The sequence below is a fragment of the Anolis carolinensis genome, chromosome 5 (assembly GCF_035594765.1).
Source record: "Anolis carolinensis isolate JA03-04 chromosome 5, rAnoCar3.1.pri, whole genome shotgun sequence".
Classification (NCBI taxonomy): domain Eukaryota; kingdom Metazoa; phylum Chordata; class Lepidosauria; order Squamata; family Dactyloidae; genus Anolis; species Anolis carolinensis.
The window spans coordinates 66,296,134-66,317,543 of NC_085845.1; the positions used below are offsets into that span (position 1 = coordinate 66,296,134).

The 21,410-nt window shown below is 40.1% G+C and overlaps 1 protein-coding gene across 1 annotated transcript in view; it reads left to right on the plus strand.

The window, feature by feature from the left end:
• stox2 (storkhead box 2) overlaps positions 1-21,410 on the plus strand; it is a 160,057-nt gene that overhangs the window by 40,506 nt on the left and 98,141 nt on the right. The window lies entirely within an intron of this gene.

Consider the following 21,410-nt stretch of genomic DNA (forward strand, 5'->3'; position numbering starts at 1 on the left):
TCTGGTTTGGGGTCTGTGAATCTGTACCTCATGCCATGGCAACCTATAAAGCTGTAATCAATTTAAATTGCGGACCATTTTCTGCCAAGCTTTTTTGTTCATGTGAGTAGGTCTTGTTTGAAAGGTGCACCAGCCCTGCACTAGCTTCTTGCCACTAGGACTGCAACTGTGATTTTGCTTATCAAAATAATATAAAAGGGCTTACTGCAGGTTGGTTCCCAGTACAGAATCCCCAAAAGACTTTTAAAGACTGTGCCATAATTCAAGATGTGGTTTAAAGAAAACGTTTTAGAAACCTTGAAAAAGGGCAGTGTTGTTACTTGTAATTAGACTGAAGCAGGGTGAAAAGCCAGAAGGCTGGCAAAAGATGACAAAGATCTTTCTCAACAAATCTGCAGATTTCTTTAAGGCAAAGATGTATTTTAAAATATAGCTGGATTTCATTTCCAGTAAAAGAACAATGAGCACGTCAAGACTGTTGCTATTTAATGCACAATGCTGTTCAGAAATCAAGTTCGCCCAAGTGTGAACACTCATGTTGGTACACAGCTTTATCCCAATTGTTATTTAAAGCTTTCACTGCAAGAACAGCAATTCTTGAACTGTTCTGAAGACCCTCAGGATCTTTCATGAATTGGCTGTTACTCTATCCTAACCTACTTTAGACCCAGCATACTATGGGTGATTCCAGACATCATGTAAACCTGCTCCAAAGTGTATTTTAAGCCCCCACACCATAAAAAAATAAAGGGCTGTGTCTGTTGAGTGTCCGCATGCCCTTCCAGTAACCTCCGGGAGGGCATGGGGCATCGAGAACCCCCCCCTCCCCCCAAAGCCCTAAAATAAGAGTAAACTTACCAGGCTGCCATGATACCTCACTGCAGATCTCCTGGAATGTACCAATGACGCGCTAGGAGGTGGGGGGGGGAGAGCACTTTTTAATGCCTGCCTACTGGCGCATCATTCGTATGCTCCAGGAGACCTGCAGAGATGCATCATGGCAGCCCAGAAAGCTTACTCTTATTTTTACAGCTTTTGGGGAGCGGTTGGCTGCCCTCTTCACTTCTTCGGGCTGTGCGGACAGGGCACATACCCCATTAGACCCAGGGCTTTCAGGAAGGCCCAGGTCTAATAGGGTATCTAAATGGGCCCGGGCTGTGGCGCAGGTGGGAGAGCAAGCCAGCTGCAATTAACTGCAATAAATCACTCTGACCTGGAGGTCATAAGTTCGAGGCCCGCTCGGAGCCTATATTTGTTTGTTTTTGTTCTATGTTAAAATGCACTGAATGTTTGCCTATATGTGTAATGTGATCCGCCCCGAGTCCCCTTCGGGGTGAGAAGGGCGGAATATAAATAAATAAATGATTTGCTACAAAGCAGGGTTTTCCTGCTTTGTCACCAATTACTTCGCTTTTACCGCATCGTTGTTTGGATGACTCTGGTGAAAGCGCAACAGGTTTCGCAGTATGGGGCCTGTCTGGATGGGCCCCAAGCAAACATCTTCCAGAACATAGCTGAATTCACATGGATCAAGAGGGAAACTCCTGGTGTGGTAAGACTGATCTATGCCCACTGTTGTGTTAGGACTACAACTGGGGCTGGATTTTAGTTTGAGCTGCTCTTATGTCCTTCTCATCAGACTCCTTGTGCGTACTTTAATGGTTGCACCCACATATAGAACAAGACCTTTAAAAGTTACTTTTTTGAACTTCAGCTCCTGGAATCTTGCAGCCAACATGGCCAATTTCTGAGAGTTGTGGTACAAAGAGGAAAGGAGGCAGTTAAAGGTAACCTTTGTGGAGCTACCTTTAGCAGATTTGATTATTTTTGGATTTGGTGAATATGATTTATCTAGGAATCTCTAGGTCAGTGGTTCTCAACTTGTGGGTCCGCAGATGTTTTGGCCTTCAACTCCCAGAAATCTTAATAGCTGGTAAACTGGCTGGGATTTCTGGGAGTTGTAGGCCAAAACACCTGGGGACCCACAGGTTGAGAACCACTGCTCTGGGTCCTTCAATTTGACTTATACCAAAAGTGACGTGGGGCCCTTCTAGCCAGCGTCAAAATGCGGGACAAAGAAGTGGGGCAAAAAATTGTGGTACCTTAAGGAGAGTCCAGACACTGAACTGTCAGTCCTGGTAAATGCTCCCCTGGTTTCCTGACAGGTTTGGTTATAGCGGATTTTAGAAATCCGCAAAATGAATGGAGGACATTCGCCAAAAGTTTTCTCTTAATTTTTTATTAGCCGTCAAAGATCCAATGGATCTCATAAATGTTGATGCGGATATATGAATGTGGACACAAGCAAATTTCCTGTGTTGCTGCCTTTACTTTTTCTCTCTTGAACTCCGTTTCCCTTTGGGGTCACTTGCCTGCCAGGCTCATGCCCACTATGTAAATGCAAACTCTGTTTAATTTCATAAACATGAGAACAAAGGAATGCTTAAAGAGAGTTCTCATGGGAATTGCATTTCCCATTTGTGCTTCCATTTAGCCACCTGTGTGTCCATGTCTCCATTTGTTTACAGCCCTCATCAGCTGTAAACAAATGGAGCTGTAAATAAAATCTGCACATGCACTGAAGCAGTCCACAGCAGTGTATAGGAATGAAGTCACGTATTTTTCTTGACTGCAGAGAAATATAGTGATGCGAATATGTACATTTTTAGGCCAAGATCGGATTTTAAGCACACCTTTTTAACATGTGTTTTTCAGCCGTTAATGCAGTCTAGCGCGCATTTTCAGCAAACGTCATGTGGCCACCACCCCTTTTATCCTGGTTTTTTCCTCATTTTAGGGCCTGAGTCGAAACGCCCTTAGAGATTTCTAGAGAACACCTCATTAGATATCCCTAGTCCCTGAGCACAACTGTTGTCAACTTCTGGCAGATGTTAACCATAGAGTCTCATTAGATGACCTATAGATTCCTAGAGAGGTGAATAATAATAATAATAATAATAATAATAATAATAATAATAATAATAATAATTGTTTAGATTAAAAACATTTTTATTCATGATTTTCCCACTTCTATGAGGTCCCGCACCCTTAACAACCAATGAACATAGAGAGCAAACTGTAATCTTTCCCCGCTCTGCCCAACAGCGGGCATCTGCTCTTGAGGATCTTTCTGTGACTAACCTGGCTATAAATGTCAGTATGCTAATTTAGCAAGGTTGTGAGTGCCTCCTGTTTAAAAAGTCCCAATGTACAGAATAAATGTATACATACTTCATCTTACTTCCGCTGATTGAGTTAGATGCTTGGATAAGCTAATGTAGCCCTTAAATCCTAGTCTAGACAAAGCCCTTGTGGCGATGCGAGGATGTGGTGGAGAGCCAAGGGCACGCCTCGTGTTTTTGTGAATTAATGGATTTTCTGGCCTCAGTCTCTGGATGGAGAAAGTAGACAGGGATGTATGGCTTCTGCTGTTCCCTTACTCTGAGACCCATTTTTTAAGGTACTCTGTAAAAAAGTGCCACACATTCAAGAATGGAAATTGTGTAGCATATTCAGGGCTACTGTATTTGTTGTCTTCTGTTCTATCTAAGTTTCTTTGTTGTTGTTGTGGCTATTATTCGAGAATGTGAGCAATATACATACACACATACACACAGAGAGAAAGTGAGAGAGAAGTGTGTATGCATATTTTAGCTGCTTCAGAAAATATTACCTTCAGAGCAAGTACAGTTCTACATATATATGGAAATAGATGGCATGAATGGTTACACTGCCCTGTTTCAATGCTACTACTCTTCTTCATCCCGTTTGTCCCTTTGTCTCTGTATTAACACAATTGTTTCTGAGTAACACGGCATCTTGCAGGACACATGGGTCATCCCTCTTCAAAAACCTTTCCACTTCATTAAGCAATCAGAATTCATAGTCGGCAGCAAGAGAATATATGTTAATCTTCTTAAAGGCGGCAGATAAGATTTCAGAATCAGATTAAATATTTGTGTTCCAGTGTTAGCAGACCTCCCTGGATCTGTCTGACAATCAATAAATCCTCTTCACGTTCTTTGTTTCCCTTCTGTCTGCCTTTCACTCTTTTTTGTTTGTTGGTTTGAAACAAAAGCAAAACAAATCTAATGATTCATGCGGTTTAAAGTGTTGCATTTATTGAAAAAACAAGCTGGTTCAGGTTTTATTTAGTACTGACTTATACTTGCACCTCATTTCTTTACTGGAGTAAGTTCAGGACAGCTCAACATCTGTGTTTTCGAAAGAGATTGTTTAGGGAAACGTGGACAGATTTATTCATGCGCCTCCTTTGAGCAATAAAGACTTTTATCACAGCTCTGCTGGGTATTTAACATAAGAAAAAACTCACTGGCCGATGAATAGTCCATCCAGGCTTTTGGCTACATAATAGAATTTTTGTTTCAGTCTCTTGGACAGTAGTCTAGGAAATTCTTAAGGATTAAAAAAAAGCACTTAAAGTAGTTATAACCAGAAAGAATAAACTAAATGTGGGACAAAGGATTTCATGTTTACTTTTGAAGCAAGAGTTATACATGTTGGTTAGTTTAATTCATTAAAGTTTAACAATGACTGCTATTAATAGTGCATTAAAAGAAATATAAGTGTATACGGTAATATTAAAGCTGTTGTTAGTATTGCTTTTCTTTTTTTGCGCAGTAGAGGGCACTATCTTATATGGAAAATGAGATGAATGCCTTTTCTCAGGATTAGTTGAATGCCTTTTGAAAGCTGAAGCATTCAGTTACTTTCTAAAGCGCTGCTTCTTTCATACTTTTTCTATAAACTGACTGCTAGGAAGGAGCCAGAGAGACATGGAATGTGCTTGTGGATTTTCCCACTGGTGTTATGGTGCTTTTAAAAAAATGATTAATTATCTTGACTTTCTCACCCATGATTCACAGGTTTTGTTGAACTGATGCACCTGGAATACCAGTATAGTGGTCTCTTGGTCTCTGCTGGGGTTTGGTTCCAGGGCCCTCCATTAATACCAAAATCCATGCATTGTGAAGTCCTATTATATTTTCAAGCCCTAGATAGTTGAATCTGTAGATACATAGATATGAAGGAGTGACTGTATACAAGACCCCAGAGAGAAATTTTACAAGGTGGAATAAGATTGTTTTGGGGTCTTGGGGGAGATGTGCTCTCAAAAATGTATTTTTTTTTTAGAGAGAGAGAGATCAGACTTTCTTGGTTCTCAGGATCCCAGCTCAATGTAATGAATCAATGTCACTCTTATGGGCCCTGGCTATGTACTTGGACAATGCAAAGTGAAAGAGGACTATCTTAATGTGACAGATGATGAAGTATGGCTGCCTTTCCCAACATGTTCCCTCAATGATGGATTGGGCTAGAAGTAATGTTTCCATCCTGCTATGACCAACTAGTTCAATGTTTCTCAGCCTGGGATCCCCAGATGCTTTTGGCCTTCAACTCCCAGAAATCCTAACAGCTGATAAAGTGGCTGGGGACCCCAGGTTTAAAACCACTGAATTAGTTGGATAGTTGCAGTCCAGCACATGTTGAGGGCACTGGGCTGAGGAAAAGCAAATAATAATAACAACAACGATATTTTTATTTCTTATCTGCCTCTCCTCGTGTCTCAAGGCGGGTCACAGCACAGTCAAAACACACAAACATTGCAAAAGGTTTATAAACACACATATTAAAATGTAGTTCCATAAAAGATACATATTAAAACACATTTCTATAAAATACATATTAAATATACAGGATAAAAACACAGGACACGAGTTTAAAACTCATGCTTAAAACTGGCTGGATAGGCCTGCTGGAAGAGATAGGTCTTTAGACGGTTTTTAAATTCCAGTGGCTCATTTAGCTGTCAGATCTTGTCCAAAAGGTCATTCCACAGGGCTGGAGGAGCCACCACCCCAAAGGACCTAGGTGTTTGGGGTGGATTGTATGGGAGAAGGCACTCCTGTAGACAGAGGCGGTCCAATGGCGAGGCCAAGTAGGCAGCTGCCATTGGCGCACACCAAGGGGGGGGCACTTGAGGCGCCCCCGTTAAAACTTGGTGCTGCCGTGGGCCCATCGTCGCCCACCTCCACCTCTATTAGATTTTTCCACTGCAGAACCCGCTGCGCATGCGTGAAAGAGTCCCATCGCCCAAAATGGCCGATGGGACCCTTCCGCGCATGCGCAGGGGGTCGCTCGCTCGCTCGCGTGGTGATGTAAAGCATGCTGAGTGCCTTACGTCACCGCGCAAGCGAACTTCTGCGCATGCGCAGAAGAGTCCCATCGGCCATTTGGGCCGACGGGACTTATGCGCATGCGCAGAGCTGTGCTCGCCTCAGTTGAGGCCTTCTTTGTTTGGTGGGGTGGGAACCGATGGTTCCCGCCGCCACCGCCGGTAGGTGCGGGGCCTTTGGTGGGGCTTGCACGGCCACTAGGTTTGCCTACACGTCGAAATTACCTAGGGCCGTTTCTGCCTGTAGAGAACCTAGATCCAAACCATGTAGGGATTTAAAGGTCAATCCAAGACCTTGTACTTTGCCCAGAAACTAATTGTCAGCCATTTGAGTGACTTTAGGATAGTTGCAATTTGCTCACTCCTGGGATGTTCTCAGCTGGAGTTTCTCAAACTGGGCACAAAGATACCAAGTTGGTGTAAAGCGCATTGCAGAAGTCCAACCTTGAGGTTACTAGCGCATGCACTACCATCTTTAGGTCCCCCAAATCTAGTAAGGGGTGTAGCTGGCATATCAGCTGGAGCTGCTAGTAAGTACTCCTGACTCTCACATCTACCTGGGCTGACATTTGGAGAAACAAATCGAGGAGCATGCCCAAGCTGCAAACACAGTGTTTCGGGGAGGAGGGTGTAACCCCATCTAGAACTGGTTGACACACCTCCATCCCCAGATTAGGATCCTTGATGGCAAGCACCTCTGTTTTGTCTGAATTCAGTTTCAATTTGTTTTTCCTCATCCAGCCTGTTACCTCCTCCAGGCATTCATTCAGAGGAGACATGCTATCCTTAGCTGAGGCTGTTTTTGAAAGCACGGAGAAATATGTTTGGGTGACACCAGCATACTGATAACACCCAGCCCCATGCCTACAGATGATCTCTCCAAGCGATTTCATATAAATATTAATATTAGAATGGCATCTTGTGGGATGCCACATAACAGCTCCTTTTTTGAGGAGCATCTATTCCAAAGCACCACCATCTGGAACCTGCCTGCAAATATGTCTTGAATAACTGCAGCACAGTGCTAACAATTCTCACACACCACCCCCGGCATTCCAGAAGGATACCAAGGTTCATGGTATCAAAAGCCACTGAGAGGTCTGGAAGTACCTACACCTCTTGTCAGTGTTAAGATGAATATCATCCACTAAAGTGACCACGGCAGTCTCAACTCTGTATCGCGCTCTGAAGCCAGTTTGAAATGGGTCAAGGAAGTGTGTGTTATCCAAGACTGCCTGAATTCGGCAACTGCCTTCTCAATAATTTTGCCCAAGAAAGGAAGGTTAGAGGCTGGCCTGTAATTATTAAAGTCCAGGGAGTCCAGGGAGGGCTTTTTCAGCTGTAGTCTTAACTACTGCTTCTTTTAAACAGGATAGAAAATTTCCTACTCTGAGAGATGCATTAATAATTCTTTTTATTTGGGATCAAATTGCATCTCATCCCAGGATGACCAGGGATGCTCCTCGAAGCAAGAAAGCAGCTTGACTTCTTTACTTGCCCCAGCAGCTTGCCCACATCAACAGTACTCAGCAATTGAAACGGGATCCAGTGTAATCCTACTTACAGAGTTGCTGGACACCTCATTGTTGGCTTCTGCTCCAATGGCTTATCTAAATCGGCTCTTATATGAGACATTTTATCTGTGAAGTGGTTGTTAAAACATTACAGTGAACTATTGAAAGTTCTAATAATGAGTTCGGAGGGGAGGGTACTGTGGGATCATGCTGCCACTGTGGTACATCAGGTAAAAAAAATTCTATCCTTTGTTCCTACCTACTGTTGAAGGAATGTGAATGTCTTACATTAAGCTAAGTGTGAATAACTTCCTTCAGGTTCAATCCAGCTGGAATAACTGTATCAAACTTTTTTGAAGCTTTGGAAACTCTTGTTGTGTGCAGGTAAAATTAATTTGTAGGTTTTCTATGAAACACAAAGCATTTGCCAGAACGAATAAATATTTCTAGTTCTCTTAGAACATTCAGCTAATAATTAGGATTTAGTGTTTACAGTAGAAACTACAGGTCCATTTCATGATATCTAAAGTCTGTTGTTGATATGTTATACAGTACTGTCATGGCACTATACAAAAATAAAACAATAAGATACCTCACAACCTCTGAGGATGCCTGCGATAGATGTGGGCGAAACGTAAGGAGAGAATACTTCTGGGACATGGCTACACAGCCCGAAAGACATACAACAACCCAATAAGATAGTAAGATAGATAACTCTGACAGATGTATGTGAGATGGTGTCATATTTTTTACAATGCCTAAAAATGCACATGTAAAATACTGGAATAGTTCAGTGCACTTCCCCTTGTTGTGTAAAGAGAAACATTTGGCCATTGCGTCTTACACTTCTCAACATTTGGATTCATTTTTAGTCTACTGTTTAACTGATTATCTGAAACATTTTGACGTCATTGTTTTTATTTCCCATGAACAACGGCGAACTTTTGTTACTTTGGTTTAGTTGACTTCCTAAAACTATGCAAACTTAAATTGATGGCTTTTTCATTTTGGTCCCTTTACCCAAAAATGTATTAAGTGATACATTGTGCTCATAAATAACTTAATCTGTAATGTATGTTTGCATATATCGATTGCCATAGATTAGATATATGGATTTGATTCATTAAAAGCTACTAGTCGTTATTAGGCTTAAAGCTAAAGGGCTGCTTCTATTACGCCTAAACAATGAATTTAATGAATGAAATAAAAGAAAATCGAATCATCCTTATGGAGGTAATCCAAACCTTCATCTTCATTAAACATGGCTATTGGGTGACAACTGGATGTGTTTGGTTGGAAATTGAAGAGTGCAATAGGTTTGCCAGCTGAGTCTGAGGAACTGGAGAAACTTTTAACTTCCACGACTGTCTTCTGAGCACATTTTAATGGTCATTTATCTCATTTATTCGGGTAAAAGTCAGTATTCGACAGGAAACGAATGCTGAGTTTTGTATTGTAGGAACAGATGGTGTTCATAAAACATCCCTAGCATGTAATGGTTTTTACATTCGTTGGAAATATTTCTTCTTTTCCTCTTATTTTTCTTCCAGCTTCCACTTCTTGATCCTCTTAATGACTGCGGTCAGAAGTGTTTTTCCAGTTTATGGGGCAATAGGTCGCAAACATATTAGGCTTATATTTATTTGTAATGTGTTATTATTATTATTGCTTTTTGTATCTGCTTTCTATGAAGTGTTTACCCCATGTAGACCTTTAGTTAATATTTCCCACATTTGGTCATGTACAGCTTTTACTTGCACCAATTTGGAGATAAAATGATGTGGAGATACATTTATATGGGATTGCAGTGACTCATGTGATGGCCATTGAATTTCATTTGGAACTCTAGAGAAACACGGAAACCTCCAAAATTTACTTATCTATTATTGGGTTGATATGCACCTGGGAATATGTCAAAAGAGCTATGGGCACATTTGCAAAGAGAATCCAAAGATCACTGTGGGCCCAACCAATGTTTATTTATTTACCCTGTTTATAGCCCACCTTTCTCTGTCCTGAAGGGGACTCAAGGCGGCTCACATGTTGGCAATTATTCAATGCCTTAACACATACAACATTAAGCTTAAAATAGATTGAATTAAAACTAGTACATATTAACATTTAAAAACATTCCATTCAATATTAAAATCACGCCACCCAGAAATCATAGTCTGAGGCCGTTCCATAGTCATTGTACATGTGCCGATTCCATTACTGCACTAAGCTATTCTCCAAAAGCCTGATCCCAGAGCCAGGTTTTTACTTTCCTTCTGAAGGCTAGAAGGGAGGGGGCTGATCTAATATCACTACGGAGGGAGCTCCACAGCCAAGGGACCGCCACTGGGAAGGCCCTGTCTCTCTTCCCCGCCAGTTGTGTTTGCTAAGCAGGCGGGACTGAGAGCAGGGCCTCCCCAGATTATCTTAATTTCCGAGGTGGTTCATAGAGGGAGATACATTCGGACAGGTAAGCTGGGCCAGAACCATTTAGGGCTTTATAGGCAAAAGCTAGCACTTTGAATTGTGCTTGGAAGCAGGATGGCAGCCAGTGAAGCTGGCACAACAGGGGAGTTGTGTGCTCTCTGTACGCCACTCCAGTGAGCATCCTGGCTGTTGCTTGTTGAATCTGGACCAACCTTGGCACAACATACCCATCATGGCCAGCTTTGAACACTTGCAGCTTTTGGGGGGAATTGACCTAGGATGATAGAAGTTATAGTTCACCCACATCGTTATATATTTTCTATTGGGACCATTCATAAAACCCAAAAACAAACAATGACTACTTCTAATATTTATCATTACTAATCTGGGCATCAGCTAGTATATATATAAAAGTTAAAGTATGTATGTTTGTTGGTTGATTGATTGGTTTGCATGTTTGCAACACATACTGTATTTACTCGAGTATAAGCCTAGTTTTTCAGCCCTTTTTAGGGCTGAAAAAGCTCCCCTCGGCTTATACTCGAGTGAGGATCCTGGCTGGTTTATGTTCAGGTCGGCTTATACTCAAGTATATAGGTAATCAGACTTAGACAGTCTTATCTTATTAAAGTATTATTATTATTATTATTATTATTATTATTATTATTATTATTATCATAAATTACAATTTTATGTAAATATTCAAAAACATTTAACCTATTGATGCCTCAAATAATGTAATTTTATTAGTATCTATATTTATTTTTATTTTTGAAATTTGCCAGTAGCTGCTGCATTTCCCACCCTCGTCTTATACTCGAGTCAATAGGTTTTCCCAGTTTTGTGATAAAATTACGTGCCTTGGCTTATATTCAGGTTGGCTTATACTCAAGTATATACGGTACTTTTAATTATCTAATTTAAAATAATTGAAGGATTTTAACTGAAAAACAATCCATTTCAGGCCCAAATCAGAGGGAAAGAAAAGGAACGGAGTGAATTGGCTGTGGCTAGGTGAATGTGACTGGGAAAGAAAGGGAGTGACACAGCTTGAATTGCTAAGGAGCTCCCGGTGGCACAATGGGTTAAAACCTTGTGCCGACAGGATTCGGCGATTCGAATCCGGGGGGCGAGGTGAGCTCCCATCTGTCAGCTCCAGCTTCCCATGCGGGGACATGAGAATAGTCTCCCACAGGATGGTAAAACATCCAGGCATCCCCTGGGCAAGGAAAGAAGAGAGGGAGAAGGTGTATGAGGGAAATTAAGGAAAGAAGGCAAGAGCCACAAAGAGAGCCTGCCTACCATTGCCAGAGTGGAGACATTGCGAGGTAGGCCTCCTCAGAGCTGGAGAAGGGAGAAACTATGCAGCCAGTGGTCTTAATGACACACAGGTAATACCAAATATATATGGCTAGTAAGATATAAAACAAACTAGAAAGCTTGATTGAGCAATGTCTTTATGTTATGTTTCAACTGGGATCTGAGTTTGGCAGGAATATGAATCATGGTTTCAATCTGTTTTATAATGGAAACCATCAGCTATAGTTTGAGTTTCCAACATTAAAGGAAGTTTTGGCATGATGGTGTGCTTGCTTGTTCATTCAAAAAGAGGAACAAGGCAACTGTGTGCAATTATGTGTAGTTCAGGCATATTATAGTGTATTGAGCTGACATCTGATTGACCAAATGCAACCAGCATATTGACATCGTAGGGTAAAATTATGTACTCACATAAAGTCCTTGGACAAAGGGATACATTTTATTTCTTCCAGGTTTAGACTTTCACATAGATTATTTCTATTCCCAAGTCTGCCATGTGATTATTTTTTTGTCCTCTTCTATATTATTATTGTGAGCTTTGTCAATAGCAAAACCTACCCTATAGGTATGCTTTCCTCTGTCCTATTATTACGTAAGGTTTATCAATGCCCAAATAATTCAGATGTTCCCTCTGTGGTCTTCATTGTAAATATGTTTGCTCTTATCCCTTTCTTGCATAAAATTAAGTATTGCTAACCTGAAAGGAAAAAGTTATTGAACCTTGAAATATGCCTTGATCTCCTTTCAGTACTTTTGCTGTCAGTAGGTACAATTATACTAATTACTCATAATCTTCTCGTCCTTTCAGTTTTTGTGCAGGAATTTTAGACTTCCAGAAAAATAATATGAAGTTGCATGAGGAAAGGAGGGGAAAGCCATTAAGTCATCATTATGGCAACTGAAATAAAAATAAAGCAAAGTGTGAAAAGTGTGTATATGTGCATGCATTATTTGGCATGCTGGTAGTTATAGGTAAAGGTTTCAATTCATGTTAAATTTTGATCCATGAATGTATGGTGTTTGAGGATGTATGTCTTTTGAAAGGAAAAGTTATGGTAGGTTGCTAAAAGGGTCTGAGGCATATCATTTACTCATGAAATTAGACTTCATCCTTTCTCCTGCTTTTTCTTTTCAATAGGTTCTCAGTTCATCTTTATCTCGGGTAATGTTTCATGTATAACGACCTAGCCATGATTTCGAGCAAACGTTGATCTGTATGTTCCTTTCAGAAGTGTTCGTTTGATACACTGCAGCAACTGGCTGCAAATATATATGATTCTTTATTTACAAAAAGTGCAAATAACAGACTGTTATTACTTCATGTGTTGTCGAAGGCTTTCATGGCCGGGATCACAGGGTTGTTGTATGTTTTCCGGGCTGTATGGCCATGTTCTAGAAGTATTCTCTCCTGTGTGGGCGATTGTGGGCAAAACATCAGGAGAGAATACTTCTAGAACATGGCCATACAGCCCGGAAAACATACAACAACCCTGTTATTACTCGACCTTATTAGTTGCTGCTTTCCCTGCTATTCCCCCAGAGCTTTCATGCAAAATTGCCAGCATCTTTTCTAAACTTTATCTAGATTTATAAGGGCTAGAAGCTTGACTTTTATAAATAAATATGATATTCAGATTACTGCACAACATGATGAGCATGGAGGATATAGACATCTATCTGGTTTTGTTGTACCTTGTGCTTGTGTCTTTGCATATGTGTCGGGGGAATTCTTAGTATTCCACATTTGAAAGGATACCGAGTAACCAGAGAGTTAAACCAGTCGTCCCAAAGCTTGAAACTGCAGGCAGTTTTAATCTTGGCAATTTAAATCCTGCCCTTTTATGTTCAGATTAGGTACATGTGGGGATGTGCTGAAAGAGAGTTAGCAGGAGGTTCTTTATGAGTTGCTCAATAATAGTGTCAGCTGTCCCCTCCTCTATTATTTTATTATAAGCTTAAAATGGTTAGGAATCTAAAGGTTTTTTAATTTAAAATGTTTCAACTAACAAAGTGTGGAAATATAGTTTAACTTTTACAATATATTCTTGGGGAAAATCACAATCTGTACACAAGATGCTTTTCTCCCTGATGTCTTCAGCAACATTCTGTAATATCTCTACCTTTTTTGTTTAAAAAGGGATACATTTGGTGTCAGTTATTGGACCACCTATGAACAGACATACATACTAGGCTTGTGCAATCTGGCCAAAAGGCATGCCGTTTCGGGGTCCATTTTTGGCTAACCCCTCATTCTGTTTACCAGGGAATTACTTGAATCGGGCAGGGTGTTGCCATTTTCATTCAGCAAAGATTTGGCCCATTGGCTACCATTGGAAACTTTAAACAATTCTCAGTCATTGTAAGGCCTATTTGCATGAAACCTGCCTCAGTTTTAGACTCCATTTACAACTGAAGACCTGCCAAGTTTCAAAACAATTCACCAATCTACTGATTTTTTTAGAAGTTTTTACCATAACATTTTTTCAAATAAGACAAACCGCAAGAAAGGGTTCTAGGAATTGTAGTCGCCGGTTTTGTCCATTCTCAGCCAATCAGAGCATAGACACAACCAGGCCTTTTACTGGCTGAAAAACAGAGAGAGAGAAAAAACTTCAATTCTCATCATGCTCTGAGAGGAACTCAGAGACTTTTCAATGCCCGTCCCATGCAAGTGCTGCTGGGAAAGTGGGTCCCAGCAGGGCAGTCCCTGGAGAAGGAGCCTTGGGAAATTTTCCAAAAGATAAGAACATTTTCACTGCTAGGGAGGGAGAAAAGATGCTGCAGGTAATCCCATCTTCTCCAGACTCCTTCCTCAAGTATATTGCAGACTTAACTCCATCTTCTTCAGTAGCTGATAAATCTGGCTCTCTTGATTCGTTTTGCCCCGCTTTTCGGTTCCCTCCTCGCCGTTCTGTTTTCTGGAGATTACATGAAATGGACCACTGAATATTATAAATCACTTTTGGTCAAACCAATCTGGGCTCAAGCCTAATAGAGTAGAGTCTCACTTATCCAACATAAATGGGCCGGCAGAACGCTGGATAAGCGAATATGTTGGATAATAAAGAGGGATTAAGGAAAAGCCTATTAAACATCAAATTAGGTTATGATTTTGCAAATTAAGCACCAAAACATCATGTTATACAACAAATTTGACAGAAAAAGTAGTTCAATACGCAGTAATTCTATGTAGTAATTACTGTATTTACGAATTTAGCACCAAAATATCATGATGTTTTGAAAACATTGACTACAAAAATGCATTGGATAATCTAGAACGTTGGATAAGTGAGACTCTACTGTACATACACATATTGAAGCTTAATAATTTCTTTTCCAACTAAGTACAATTTTTTCATCTAACAGTAGTGGTGTTGTCTGGGGATTCTGGTGATTGGTAGCCTCCACAAAGAACTTTTTCAAGTTCTGCATCTTATCATATTGCTTCCTCTTCCTCTTCCAGAGATTGCCCTCTTTCCCCAATGCCAAGGCGATACATTGGCTGCCATCTGGAAATACCTGTGACTTTACAGCAAGCGATCCATGACGCACAACTAAAAAAGCATTTAATATTTAAAGTACATGCTGGGAGTGTTGTATGGTTCACTTTAGCAAGATGCTACCATTCTCTTCTTTGAAGTATTGCTTATGCATGGAGAAAAGGCCATTATGGAAGCATAAGATGTGCCTTGTCATCCCTTGGGTCAACTCCATGTGATTCATTGTGCAAGTTGGTACACAGAATAGTCTCTGGGTGTATGTTGTGTGGGTGGGTGAGTAATAAAATAATTTCAAAACTGAACTGAAGCACAGTATTAAACAGTTATTATTACAACATATCCAAAGGTACACATTGTGGCCTTGATCCCACTTTTGTGTCCTGGAAATCTTTCCTGGTCTCTGCTAAACCTCTGGGTCACCCAGTTTTTTGTGTCAAAGAATTTCCTTCCAAATAGCAATGACAAAAAAACACCTTTTGAGTTGTTGCCCCACTCATCCACTCAAAAAAACAATTCAGGAAACCCAGAAGGAAGGAAGGTAAACAGACAACAAATAATAACGTTTGCCAAAGTCACCAATAGGATTCGGTTCTGCTTTTAGTTCACTCACAGCAGTGGTTGAAACAAAGCCTATTTCAAGTATGTATGAGCAAAACCGTTTTTCGATATCTAAGACTAATGCAATAATCCTTATCTGAGGTCTATGTGACCAGCCCAGCTTGTCAAGGTAAAGGTAAAGGTTTCCCCTGACATTAAGTCTAGTTGTGTATACTCTGGGGTTTGGTGCTCATCTCCATTTCTAAGCCAAAGAGCTGATGTTGTCCGTAGACACCTCCAAGGTCATGTGGCCGGCATGACTGCATGGAGTGCCGTTACCTTCCTGCCAAAGCGGTACCTATTGATCTACTCACATTTGCATGTTTTCAAACTGCTAGATTGGCAGAAGCTGGGGCTAAAAGTGGGAGCTCACTCCGCTCGCAGGATTCAAACTGCCAACCTTTCGGTCAACAAGTTCAGCAGCTCCGAGGTTTAACCCGCTGTGCCCAGCTTGTAGCCGGAATTATTTTACTTACAAGGATGTTCTCAGGATTTGATACTATACATGTCTATAACTTCTGGTTGTTGGTCCTGGGCACATATTGTTGCAGTTACAGCATTTCTAGGAAAGTACAAATGACAGGGCTCAGCAAACAATAAGCACAAGGATCATCTACTGTCAAGATAGAATCGATCAGGCTCAGTAAAACAGATCAGCATGCAATTGAATCTTAAATTCTTATTTTTAACCAACACTTTGAAAATCAGGGATGGGCATCTGTGCTAGGGTGGGACCATTGACATAACACAAAGAACAAGCGTGTTTGGTGGGCATAGTTGTGAATGTCCACTGTTCCTACTTTTTCTCAGTCTTTATGGAGGAGGTAGCTGGAGAAAGAGCATTATAATTTGTATTGGGCTTGCAGACAAACTGTTGAGTTTTTTTGCTTTGTATAATTTCTTTTTAGTTTGTCAACTAAAACTATCATTTATAATGCAATATACAGAAATATAAAATTAGACATTTTTCTCTCTCTGTCTACTTGGTGCCTTAAAAATCAACAACAACACACACAAACAAACAGAAATTAAATCCTCTACAATATCTTTCCAAACAAAAATACTCGTTTAAATGGGTTCTCAACCCCCACAACTATTAATCGTAACTCTTAAAATATTTTCTGTGTATGAAAACCCACTATTGCAAAAGTATTCCAATTAGATAATAGTAGTGAAATTGCATTATCTTTCTGTGAAAAACAAAATGGTGGAAAAGACAGAATTCAAAAATATTGCATGAACAATTTAGTCTGGGATGATCTCTGGTTTCAATTTTGTTTTCCACAGTTCTAAAAAAAATCTCTTGCACAAAGACTACCAAAGTGACATGCAGAAACCAGCTGCCTCACATATTATTTTAAACAACATGCTGAAGAGAGGTCTGGAAGGGAAGAAGGTAATAAATTTTGCTCAGCAAATACCATTAAAGCCCATTTTTATTTGTTGTCCAGATATAACCATAGACACCTGTTTTGTCTCCCCTTGCCTTCCACCCCCATGTCCGTCAGAGATCTCATTGACAAATAGAGTGAGTTGTCCCATGGCTTTTTAAAGCTGTAGTCTATAAAAGCTTGTCTGTAACGGGAGAGCAGCTGTTGGGTGTTTCATAGTTTAACACCATGCATTAGTCTAGTAATGCGTTTTAGTTGACAAACTAAAGAGAAATTATACAAAGCAAAACAACCCAACAGGTGGTCTGCAAGCCCAATAAAGATTACAACTTTCTCCATCTACCTCCTCCATTTGTTTTTTCTTGTTTCAACATTCATCACTATCTCCTTCCCCTCCTGCTTTGTTGCACTCTTCCAAATGGAGTGTGCTTCTCTTCAGTACAAAAGTATGGGAAATTCCAGTGTGGATGTTTTCATCTTGCCAAATCATCTTGTGTCTTACATGTATGATACTGCATTAGAGAAAAAGTACAGGAGCCTCAAGACTATCTCATATGCCAAAATTACTGTTAGGGCAACATGTTATGGTACAGCTCATTTCAGGTAAATTGTAATTGAAACAACTGTCAGCCAGTGTCTTGCTTGATCTCTAAAATGTAGAGGCTTCTTTGTGTGTTATCCATGTTATGAATGCTGTGGGTCTTGCAAAGTCTTAGTCATGGAGGGCTTGAGAATATAAATTGTGTTCATTCTGCTGCGAAACTCACTATTATAATATCTTGGTTTTAGAGCAATGGTTGTCAACCTTTCTAATGCCATGACCCCTTAATACAGTTCCTCATGTTGTGGTGATCCCGAAACCATAAAATTATTTTCGCTGCTACTTCGTAATTGTAATTTTGCTACTGTTATGAATCGTAATGTAAATATCTGATGTGAAGGATGTATTTTCATTCATTGGGCCAAATTTGTCATAAATACCCGATACACCCAAATTTGAATTCTGGGGATTTGGGGGGTTGATTTTGTCATTTGGGAGTTGTAGTTGCTGGGATTTATAGTTCACTTACGATTAAAGAGCATTCTGAACTCCACTAATGATGAAATTGAACCAATCTTGACGCCCAGAACTCCCATGACCAATAGAAAATACTGGAAGGGTTTGGTGGGCATTGACCTTGAATTTTGGAATTGTAGTTCACCTATATTCATAGAGCAGTGTGGACTTAAGCAATGATGGATCTGGACCAAACTTGGCATGAATACTCAATATGCCCAAATGTGAACACTGGTGGAGTTTGGGGAAAATAAACCTTGAAGAGAAGGACAGGTGGAGAGATCTTCAGCCCTCTCTGCCAAAGAGGTTCTTAAAACCATCAGAAATGTTTATTTTCTGATGGTTATTGATGACTCCTCTGACACCCCTCTCATGACCCCAGGGGTCCTGACCCCCAGGTTGAGAAACACTGTTTTAGAGGGAGATATCACATATACAAGCAGTCCCTGAGTTACAAACATATGACTTACATAGAACTCTTAGTTACAAAGGGGGATGAGACAACAGGAAGTGAGAGAAATCTATCCCTAGGAGGGAAATTCATTCCTGGAAGAGTTATTAAGGAGAAAAGGTGTCTCCACTGAAGCTTTACTTCTGATCTTTGTTTCTACAACAACCCAATATTTTCATAATCCAACTGTCACAGGGACAGAAAGGGAGGCGAAATCTTCTGAATGGGGGCACAGACAGCAAAACAAATATTACTATGCTATCCCAAAAATGGCAGGAGTTACACTTTAAAATGTACCTGTGATGACTTACAAATCCAACTTAAGATCAAACCTACAGAACTTATCTTGTACATAACCCGGAGACTGCCTGGAGATATAAAAAACAAACATGTACTGATAACAAATCAGCATTTGCAAGGCTTGCTAAATAGGCTGATTTTCCTTTTTATGGAGTACAGCTAAAGCATGCATTTGTGTAAATGCATAAAAAGCCACTAGGTGCCATTCAGAAAACTTTTTCTGTTGCTGAATTTTTCAGGACCTCAACATTGAGCTAAAAACCCATTGGGGCCATGACCTACAGTTTAAAAAACAATGAAAAATGCCATAGTAAAATGGTATTCCTTATATAAACATGTTGATAATAAAACTAAGAAACTTTGTTGAAGTTGTAACTGGGTGCCTGTGAGCCCCAGGCTTTGTATTTGGACAGCATGCATGGTAGTGGTTTCAGTGCCATACTATGGTTCCATGTACACTGTCATATAAAATCCAGACTATCTGCTTTGAACTGGATCATAGTGCAGTGTAGACTCATATAATCCAGTTCAAAACAGATAACATGGAATCAGATACTGGATTATATAGCAGTGTAGATACAACCTAGGACTCAGGAAGACAAGGTCCTGTCGTGGTTCAGTCTGATGATGAAGAGGGATTTGGGTTTATGCAGGCTGACTATGGAAATGTTGATGAGGTAAATGTTGAAGGCTCTGAATTGTTACAGAGGCCGCAGACAAGCATTGAAGCAGAAGCCTGTGATAAACAGACTAGCAGTGAAGCAGAAGCCAGTCATAACGGTGACCTTTCACAGGATTCAGAACATCAACAAGACCCAGGTGTCTCTGGCAGCGAGTCAGAGAAGTCTTCCTTAGATAGGGATACAAGGTTAAGGTTAAAAGTTCATTGTCCCAGACGTTCTCTTAGGATAGCTGGTAAACGTGTGGGAACCCAAGGACAAAGGAATGCTTTCTTGGCCTGTAAGCATGGTTAAATAAGGGAGAAACAGGGAAAGATTTCAGACGAAGCAACGTTGGTTTTGGAAGCAGAGTTCCTGTCTTGTCTATGCTCATGGAAAAGTATTCTTGCCTTTGTTCATGCTTGGATCTTGGATTGTGTTTTGAAGTTCATGCTGCCTTGTTTTCAGGATTGATTTGCTATATTGGAGACTTTGAACTATATTATACAGACTACTTTTGCATTTGGATTATTGCCTTCTACTGACTGCCTTTGCATTTGGATTATTGCTTTTTACTGACTGTGTTTGCATTTGGATTATTGCTTTCTTTACTGCTTTTTATTCAGACTTTGCTATCTTTTATCAATAAACTATTTAAACCAAGTCTGATGTGGTGGAGTGTGTATTAAGAGCAAGGTGAACCAGCACTAAGGTGCAACAGGTCCAAATTCCTACTCAGCCATAGTAACTTACTGCATGATCTTGGGCAAGTCATAGGGCCATTCCAGACAGGCCCTATATCCCAGGATCTGATCCCAGGTTTTTGTTTATCTCAAATTATCTGGCAGTGGGGACCCATATAATCCAGTTTGAAGCAGAAGGGCCCATAGTCTCTCAGTCTCAGAGGAAGCAATTGTAAACAGTGTCTGGACAGATTTTCCAAGAAGCCCCTGTGATGGTGTTGGCATAAATCAGAAACAACTTGAAGGAGCACATCAACAACAACAGTCATCCAGTGTGGGTTTTTTCCTTCTGTAATTGAGGCAAAAGCAAATGACATATTTTCAAGAACCAGAATAGGATACAGACAGAAAAACCTTTCTTCTCTAAATGGGACTTAGGGGAAGCTAAATTGACTCAAAATGATGCTTATTAAAACAAATGCATTGTAGAACAAAACAAAAGCAGGTATGTTATCCTGCATTCCAGAACCACAAGTAGTGATAGAAATATGATCTGAAATAAGCTTAAGAGGCTCTGTAATTAAGCTTGGATTAGTGGAACACCATAATTCACCTACTGTGGAGGATGCAGCAGACTTGCCTAAGGATGTTTGAAAGGCTTCAGCTTTTAGATTGAAAACACCCTGATCTTGTCCCACCAACCATTGTTAACCTCTCTCCCCAGCCAAATGTGGAGAATAACTAATCATAAATAATGGGCTACTTGTCTTTCATTTTGGAAGAATAACCAAGACAAAAACAAAGTGACATTAAGGCTGTATTGTAATGAAGAATAATTTCACTCTTTTGTGATATAACTGCAATGGGTACAGTTACTTTTATAGTTGGAGTGGTAACTATAACAATAACCAAGCTTCACACATTAGAAATGTGTGCAGCTTTTAACATTCTAATAGTTTCCCAAAAGTCATGTTGAAAGTAACTTTGTGTAATTCCTTGTGTGGACTGTAACTGTAATAGATGACTTTTAACGTAACTTTCCAAATTCTCCTTCCTACTCCTTTATTCTTAACTTTTCAAAAACCAACTCAAGCATTGTGCCCAATAAGCAAAATTAATCATGGTGATGCTAACTTAATTCTATCTGTGGAAACAGTCTTCATTTTGTAATGAAGTTTAAGAAATAAAAAAGCTATGATTGTTCCCAGAGACTCCTTTTTTAAACTCCTCACTGATTTGAATGATGAATAATATTTCTCAAAGAAAGCATATTACGAGGATTAAAGACAATTAAAACCTGTAGTTCTTCTTCAAATTAAAC